Source organism: Mesocricetus auratus, unplaced genomic scaffold (genome assembly GCF_017639785.1).
Source record: "Mesocricetus auratus isolate SY011 unplaced genomic scaffold, BCM_Maur_2.0 Super-Scaffold_100025, whole genome shotgun sequence".
NCBI lineage: Eukaryota > Metazoa > Chordata > Mammalia > Rodentia > Cricetidae > Mesocricetus > Mesocricetus auratus.
The window spans coordinates 9,683,468-9,691,820 of NW_024429206.1; positions in this window are offsets into that span (position 1 = coordinate 9,683,468).

Consider the following 8,353-nt stretch of genomic DNA (forward strand, 5'->3'; position numbering starts at 1 on the left):
TCGCTTTTTGGGCTTCTCATACCAGCAGTCAGAGACTCATTAAGCACACACAACTCAAAGTGAAGTAAAGAACGGCGGGGGGGGGGGGGGGACGGCGGAACACGTGTGTGAGCATCGGCGCCACCCCCTCCTGTGCCTGCCATCCACCTGATGCCAGGTGCACTGAGGGAATAAATTACATGAGACTTCAGGGACTGACCAGAACTGACAGCAAATGCCACAGAGAGAAGTGACAACTCTGGTTCCCAGTTTACAGGACATGTTTTTTAGATCGGGGGAGATCTGGAAGGTGCCAGGCAGACCAGGACAGTGAGCTTAGCTTAGCACTTCTTTCCTTTCTCAGGGGAGGCTCAAAATCCCACAGAACTACTAAGACTTGTTTCTACTGAAGATGGAAAGGGGAGGGGCTGGCGAGATGGCTCCACAGGTTAAAGGGGGGGGGGGGGAAGCCAAGCCTGCCAACCTAAATTAGAGAGAACTGATACCCACAAAACTGTCCCCTGACTTCCATAAGCATGCCATGAGGCTCACCCCCACCCCACCCCCGTGTACAATAAATAAATAAATAAATAAATAAATACCTGGCAAGGGGCATGAAAAGAGTTAGAAACATAAAGCTAGGGCTATCTTATCTTCTTAGCATGCAGAAGAGGGCGAAATCTCAACAGGAAGAGAAACCGTCTTCAGGCTGCAGTGTCACGGAGGCTGAGGACGGGGACATGGGTTCCAGTCTGTGCCGTTGACACCTCCTCGGATCTCTGACATCGGTATTGCCAAGGACATAAAACTCCCGTTTTGCAGATAGGCAGAGCCGGTCTCGAAGGACTCAAAATCAGCAGCAGACAGAATTGCCTGCTTCCTGGATCTGCAGAGCTCCTACTGGACAGAGCTTTGTCCTCCGGGTGGCCCCAGGGTGACTGGGCAGCTAGGTGCTGCAGAAAGTGGCCTGGAGGCAGAGGCCAGGGGCTGAGCTTGCAAAAACTCGAACAGGAAATGTGGCCCGGCCCACCGTTTTTTGTTGTTATTTAAAAAAAAAAAAGTGACATCCAGGACAGAAACCCTTGTCCCCTGCCTGTGCTGGCCTCTGTCACACAATAAATAACGCCTTAGAGGAGGGGTGGTGTGAGCCAGACAGTGATACTAGTGATACTGCTTGCTGTCAGTCCTACCGTCCTGTTGGAAGAAACACACTGTAATCATGCCACCGAACCCTGAGAAAGACATTTGGCAAATGAGTTCCCATTTTCACATTGGATTGTGCTGAGCATATCAATTTCCCGCGGGCCGGCCAGCGTTGGGGATGTGTAATTGATTGCCCGCGTTATAATAAACAAGCCGTGACAGGCGATCATTCATCACGGGCCGCTGAACGTTCCAGCGACGCCGGGAGAGAGGGAGTGCGGGAGCCAGGGGAGAGGAGGAGAGAGCAGAGCCCGGGAGGGCGGGGAGAGGGGACGCCAGGGCCGTAATTCTTTTCATTATCTAATTTGTTCTTACTGGCCTGGGTCCTCCCGGAACCCCTCCACAACATAGGAAGCACCCCCTCCCCCAGGAGGCCTGGGGGAGGGGCGGGGCGGGAGGAGTTGTAATGTGGGTGGATTTGTCCAGGAAAGGGAGGGAGGGGTGTGTGTGCAGAGGACTTAGCTCCTTCAAGACCCGGACTCCAATGGATGCTTCCGAAATTTAAATTTAAAATAAAACAAAAGAACGTCAGGGGTGTTGTAAAGAAAAAAAAAACACAACAAGAAGTCTTTTTATTGGAGAAAAGGAGAGAATCAGAGTTGGCTTAGACTGGGACTCTGGCAGCGGGTCCCCTCCTGATCTCCATCCTCCGGACCCTGAATGATGAAGGTTCAAGGCATGAGCCAGCGAGGAGGGAGTGGACGGAGTTGGCTGGTGTCTTGCTCTCAGCAGCCTCTCAGCCCTCCGGGGTACCAAAAATAGCCCGCCCAGGGCCAGAGAGTGGAGGGGCGGAGCCTGTGCTGACGGAGGCGTGGTCATGTTGGAAGGGGAGGGGCAAGAAAGCAAGCCAAGTGTTTCTGAGGGGCTCAGTTTTGTTGCTTGTTGTTGTTGGTGATATTTTTAATTTTTGTTTTAAATTAGGTGGCCATGGTGTTGAACATCTTTAATATCAGCACTCAGAGGCAGAGGCAGGTGGATCTGGGAAGTTTCGGCCAGTCTGGTCTACATTGAAAGTTCCAGACCAGCCAGGGCAACAGGAAGACAATGTCTCAAGTATTACTATTATTTGTTTTTTAGTCCGATTTCATTTGGTGGGGTTGTGCACGTAGAAACTAGAGGACAATTTGGGCAAGCCAATTCCCTCCTCCCACTTTGTTGCCCCTAGTGGTCCAACTCAGGCAATCTGGCTTGGCGGCAAGTGCCTTGCTTCATGAGCCATCTCGCCAGCCCATCACCTAGCCTTTAGTATCTCGAGGTGATGGAGAAAGGGAAGCTTTAGCAACTCTGAGGACCTGCGTCTGAACAGGTCACCAGCCCCCAACGTGGCTGCCCTTTGTGCAAGATTCACCTTGTCCTGGAAAAAGGAACCGCTCATCTGGGGCCCCCACGCATTCGCAGAGGTATAGGAGCAGGTCCATGGGCTTCTCTCTTCCCAGAACAGCACTGCTTATGAAGTGGATCCTGGGAGGCCTGGTTTTGCAGGGGAGAAACTGAGGCACAAAGAAATAAATGGGCAATGGAAAAAACTAAAACTTGAACTTGACAGTGTAGCCCTCTAAAACACATATATGGTGGCTCAGGGACTCCCAAAGGGTGTGTGTGTGTGTGTGTGTGTGTGTGTGTGTGTGTGTGTGTGTGTGTGTGTGTAAGACATAACATAAAATGTACCATTTTAAAGTGCATAGCTCCATAGTCATGTGGTTGTGTGACCATCACTACTCCATGTACAGAACCCCGCACTGTTAGCAGATACTCATTGTTTGGTCCCACCGCCTCCAGGACGCCATTTCCTTTCTGTCTCTGTGGATTCTCCTACTCTGGCTGTTGTATGAGCAGAGTCAAAGGTGATCTTTTGTTTCTCTTTTCTTTCACTTAATGGAATATTGACATAGTTCATTTGGTGGCGTAGCCTACATTGGGAATTCATTCCTTTTATGGCTGAGTAATATTCCACTGTGTGAATAGACGGCATTTTGCTAATCCATTATCTGTTGGTCAGCATTAAGGTTGTTGTCACCTTTTGGGCAGAGTGGATGTCTCCTAGAGACAGAGCGCAGATACTGTTTGGCCATCTGATTTTGATTCTTTGGAGTATATACTTAGAAGAATTGCTGGGTCATATAACAACTCAGCATTTAGCCTGTTTAAAGAATTGCCAAGCTGCCTGCTTGCTCATTTCCATTTGTTTTGCCTTCCTAGTGGGTGTGCCTGTGTCCATTGTGTGGTTCCCCCCACCCCTGCCTCATCCCCACCCCGGCCTCCTCCCAAGTCATAGTGTCTAACCTAGAATCTCTCCCAGTGCCTCGTCTGCCTCCCCTCGCCTATGGGTTCTGACTCACCCTCACCTCAGGGCTCGACCCTGTCCCCTCTGATGTACATCTTGCTTGCACAGACCCCTTAATGTAGCTTCCAGGTATCTCTTGTTTTACATCTAGAGACAAAGTTTCGCTGTGCAGCCCAAGCCTGCCTCAGCCTCTGAAACACTAGGGTGGGGGTTGTGCATCACCACACCAGACTTTGGGGCTCAGATCTCTGTTTCCTTATATTAACCACCCAGCCAACGACCTGTTTGGCACTCTCTGTGTCCTTAACCCAGCTCCTGGTAGACTATATGTGGAGAGTGGACAAAGGGACAGCGCTCCTTGTGAACTCTCCTTTCTTTTTCCCTACTGTCTGTTAGGATGCACAAACTGCCATGCCTTAGGAACTGGAAAGGTCACTTTGATAGAAGAATTTGGAGACCAGCAGGCTCACTGCCGATAATGCCGAAACCTCTTCAGAGCCCCCATGGATTTGACCAGAAGGCCTGAGGTTAGTGTAGCGCTGTGTTCATTCTGCCCCATGTGTTCCTGAGTGTCCAGGCAGATTACAATGTGTTTGCTCAGTGTGGGTGTGACCTGAGCATGGCAGGGTGACCTCTGGTTTTTTATCACACCGTTCATTTTTATATAGGTACAGTAATCGTGGTGAGCTTCATGGCTTTCCACAGATCTGGGTCAGCCTGAAGGTCAGGTCTGGGGGTGGTTTGGGGTAGGAACCTTATCAACTAGAACATGATATGACCACTCTGCATCCATGTGCAGACCCAATGGGCTGAGAGAAGAGGGTTCCACATTCATGCTGCCCTTTCTTCTTCAGAGACACAGGTGACTCTGGCCATCTCTACCCTGAGAAATCCTTACTAGTCAGATTCCACCGCATCCATCTGCAAGCAGGGGAGACAGGCTGCGGGTTGAGGGCATCTCCGGCTTGCTGCTCTCCAACAGGGCAGCTGCAGGCGGGCTCCTTTGAGAGCCTTTCTACCTCTTTCCAGTCACGGCAGTCTCCATTAGTTTGATTAAGACAATTGATTTATTCATTTTTAGTGGTGGAGAGAGAGGCAGGGGAGAGGAAAAAAAAACCCAACATGCCATTTGTATGATGCAAACATCTCTAGAAAAAGCTAAAAAACATTGTGTCATGCAGATTTTCTTACTACTTCAGTCAATCAGCTGTCTGAAGTGCAGCAGTTCATCTGTCCAGTTCAGGGAGCGGGAGGGAAGTCCCCAGGTGCTAAGGACCCAGGAAGGGACTCTGCTTCCCAACCCTCGAACCTTCATGGCAAGGCTAAAGTCACACTGACAGGCAGAGTCACCCCTCCTTTGTTAGTGTATTGCTTTAGGGGAAACTTCTGGAAATCAGAGAAAGTTGACACTGACAGGGGAAGGGTATTAGCATGGAAGAACACAAAAGTATTAGAAACTCTGTGTGTGTGTCCACCCATGTCTGCCTCCCCAGCACTGGGGTTATAAACACACAACACCATGACTGGGGTCGTTTTCACTGCTGCTCGGAATTCGAGCTAATGCCTGCACAGCAAGCACTTTACCCACTGAGCCGTTCCCCAGCCACTGGCATTGCCTCTTAAACTGCCCAGTTTCCCTGAGGGAGAAAACAGAGTGTGGCTCAAAGGCAGATGCAGATCGCTTGCCTCTAGGTCACAGGACTCTGGGCTACATCTGAAACACTGAAAAGAACAAAGCAAAAGCGAAACAACAAGAAGAAAAAACGGACATCTCTTTCTCGGGCTGAGCCTCCCTGAAGGCTAGTGATCTCAAAGTGCCCCACCCCCACCCATCCTTATACTTATACTCCCACCATCTCAAAGCCTTTAATCCCATGATTCTTCTGTTAGGAATTTAGCCCAAGAAGATGGTGACAGACACCTAAAAAGATGTAGTTACAGATGTTTCTCACTCCGTGTAGATTATGGCTAGAGATTGGAAACAACCTTAGAACCCAATCAAGCTGATAAGCGACCTGCCCTCGCCTTGAAAGCCCTGCTCACAGCCAGGAAGAAACAAGAGTGGATAACCTTAGACAGACACTGAGTTTCTCTGGGTGGGGAGGGGAACGAGTGAAGGGTAAGGATTTGAGTTAGGATGGTCTATTCAAAACCCACTTAAACTAGAAACATTGTATCACTAAGATCTGGAAGTGATCAATGAAACCGGAAGCGGCATTCTGGGAGAGCTGCTGCCTTGGAAGGGCCAGCTCCGCTCCACGGTGCTGGGAGATAAGTGGAGTTTTGTATTAAAATGCACGGTAGGCTGGAAGGAATGGGCCCTTGGGGACAGGGTGGACTCTTGTTTGTTTGAGACAGGGCCTCTGGTAGCCCAGGCTGTCCTCAAACTCACCATGTAGTCAAGGATGACCTTGAACTCCTAATCCTAAGTGCTGGAATTGGCATGTACAACTATACCCAGTTTTATATAGTGCTGATGATGGAACCCAGGGCTTCTGCAATACTAGGCAAACATCCTACCAACTCAGCCACTTATGCCCTCAGCCCTACTGTATGCTTTTGAATAAGAAAAACAAACAAACAAACAAAAAAAAAATAGCCATTTCCCAGTCATAAGAAGGGCCAGTCCACAGTGCCTGCATGAGTCTGTGGTCCAGGGCTTTTGGTTTTTTTGGGGGGGTCTGATTCTGTGGAATTAGAGGAAAACCCAGAGATTGTTGAGGATTAGAGAACCCAAGTTTTCGAGAAGCCTCGGGCTTGCTCTCAGTGCTCTGTTAGAAAAAGTACAGTGAGGATTCTACCTGCTTGGCTGAGGTGGCAGTTGTCTCTCCTTGGGTCCTAATCCCTCCCCTCAGGTCCTGCTTGGCATCTCTATTCTAAAATTTTAACCACACTGACAGTCTTCTAGGAGAACCCAGGACCCCAGCCCACTTCTGAAAGTCACACCTAAATCTCATTCATTCATTCATTCACCTAATACTGGTAGAGACTATATTATGTGTTTGGGTGCAAATGAACAGGATGCCAATACACAGTTGGTACTTAATAGCTATCCATGGGCCAAGTGTGGTGGCACACATCTTTAGTTCCAGAATGTGGGAGGAAGATCTCTGTGAGTTAGAAGCCAGACTGGTCTACATACTGAGTTCTGGGCCAGCCAGGTCTACATAGTAAAACCCTGCCTCATAGACAGACAGACAGACAGACAGACAGACAGACGAGAGAATCTAAGGGAAGGGAAGGAGGGGGAAAGAGAGGGAAAGAATATAGCCTCGAGTGACCCAAGATCAAGTGTGAAACACAACCACAGCCTTTGTTTTCTGGGGCTCGGAAAGCCTTGTTTTGCAGGCCCAGGCAAGACTTTCAACAGAGCCACATGGAGAAAGCTTCTGGGAGTCCTAGCTTCTCTCATAGAGAGTGTTCCATCCTCCTGGACTGGAAAACCCAGGATGGAAAACCCTGATATAACCAGGAGACCCTTTGGAAGAAGGAAAAGGGGCCACAGGCAAGTGCCTGAGAGGCTGCCTGACCCTTTGTAACCAGGCTGGTCTGGGAGGGAGGGCAGGCATGAGCTAGGGAACCAAAGGCCAGTCAGCCCTGGCCTCTCTGTTTCCCTTTTGGGGCTACTCTGCCATTTCCAATGGTTGCTGCCAGATGACCTTAAATCCAAGGGCCATTTGTCAGTTAAGGAACTTGGCACTAGTAGGAGGGAGGTGCATGGGGAAGAAGGGGGTAAGGAAGAGATTGAGGCACTGTGTCCTTTTAATCACAGGGTGGAAGAGAGGGAAAGTTCAGACAGAGCCCTGCAAGACGGGCGGGCGGGCGGCGCCTCTTTGCAAGGGACCAGGCACTCTTGGCTTTCCTCAAGTTTCTCTTGGCCCAGACCTGCTTCGAGAAACCCAGGACAGCTCACTTGCTCAACAATTCACTTGGCAACTTGGCTTCAGCTGAGGATTTTTAAAAAGAGAGATGGGGGAGGAAGGAAGGGAGGCTAAGGCAGCTCAGTTGATATGAGTGTTTGCCTAGCAAATTCAAAGCCCTGGGTTCGGGGCCCTGGCCCGGCCTGGGAGATGGCAGCAAGAGAACCAGAAGTTTAAGGTCATCCTTGGTTACATAGATCTACTTCGAGACCATGAGATCTTATCTTGAGAGGGCGGGAGGAGGGGGGGAGAGGGAGAGAGAGGGAGAGGAAGAGAGAGAGAGAGGGAGAGAGAGAAGGAGAGGAAGAGAGAGAGAGGGGGGAGAGAGAGAGAGAGAGAGAGGGAGAGAGAGAAGGAGAGGAAGAGAGAGGGGGGAGAGAGAGAGAGAGAGAAAGAGAGAGAGAGAGAGAGAGAGAGAGAGAGAGAGAGAGAGAGAGAGAGAGAGAGAGAGAGAGAGAGAGAGAGAGAGAGAGAGAGAGAGAGAGAGAGAGAGAGAGAGAGAACTTAACCTCTCTGTGGAGCAGATGGGATGAGGAGAGTGGAAGGAGAGGAAGGAGAGGAGGGAAAGGAAACTGGGATTGTAATGTAAAAGTTAAATTAATTGAAAAAAAGAAGAGAAAACAGAAAGACCCCAAGGTCCCAAAGTGACTGTCCCAGGGAGTGAGAGTGGAGGAATAAGGGAGGCACTTATAAAGCTCTCATAGAGAGACTCTGCCGGCTGTGACCAGCCACTGCCTAGGCAGGTCTAATTGAGTCACTGAAAGAGCATCAAGATAGTCACCAACCAGAGAGCTGGGATCCTACGCGGCTTTACACCTTTACCCGGAAGCATGGCTTTTACACTCAGGCATGTTTTAGTCTCGCTGCCATACATTCCATCGCCTCCTAATCTCGCTCCCAGCCAACTCCCAGCAGCAGCGATCTCGGCCGAGTACACAGGCTGCAGAGGTCAGCCTCTACCTGTAAC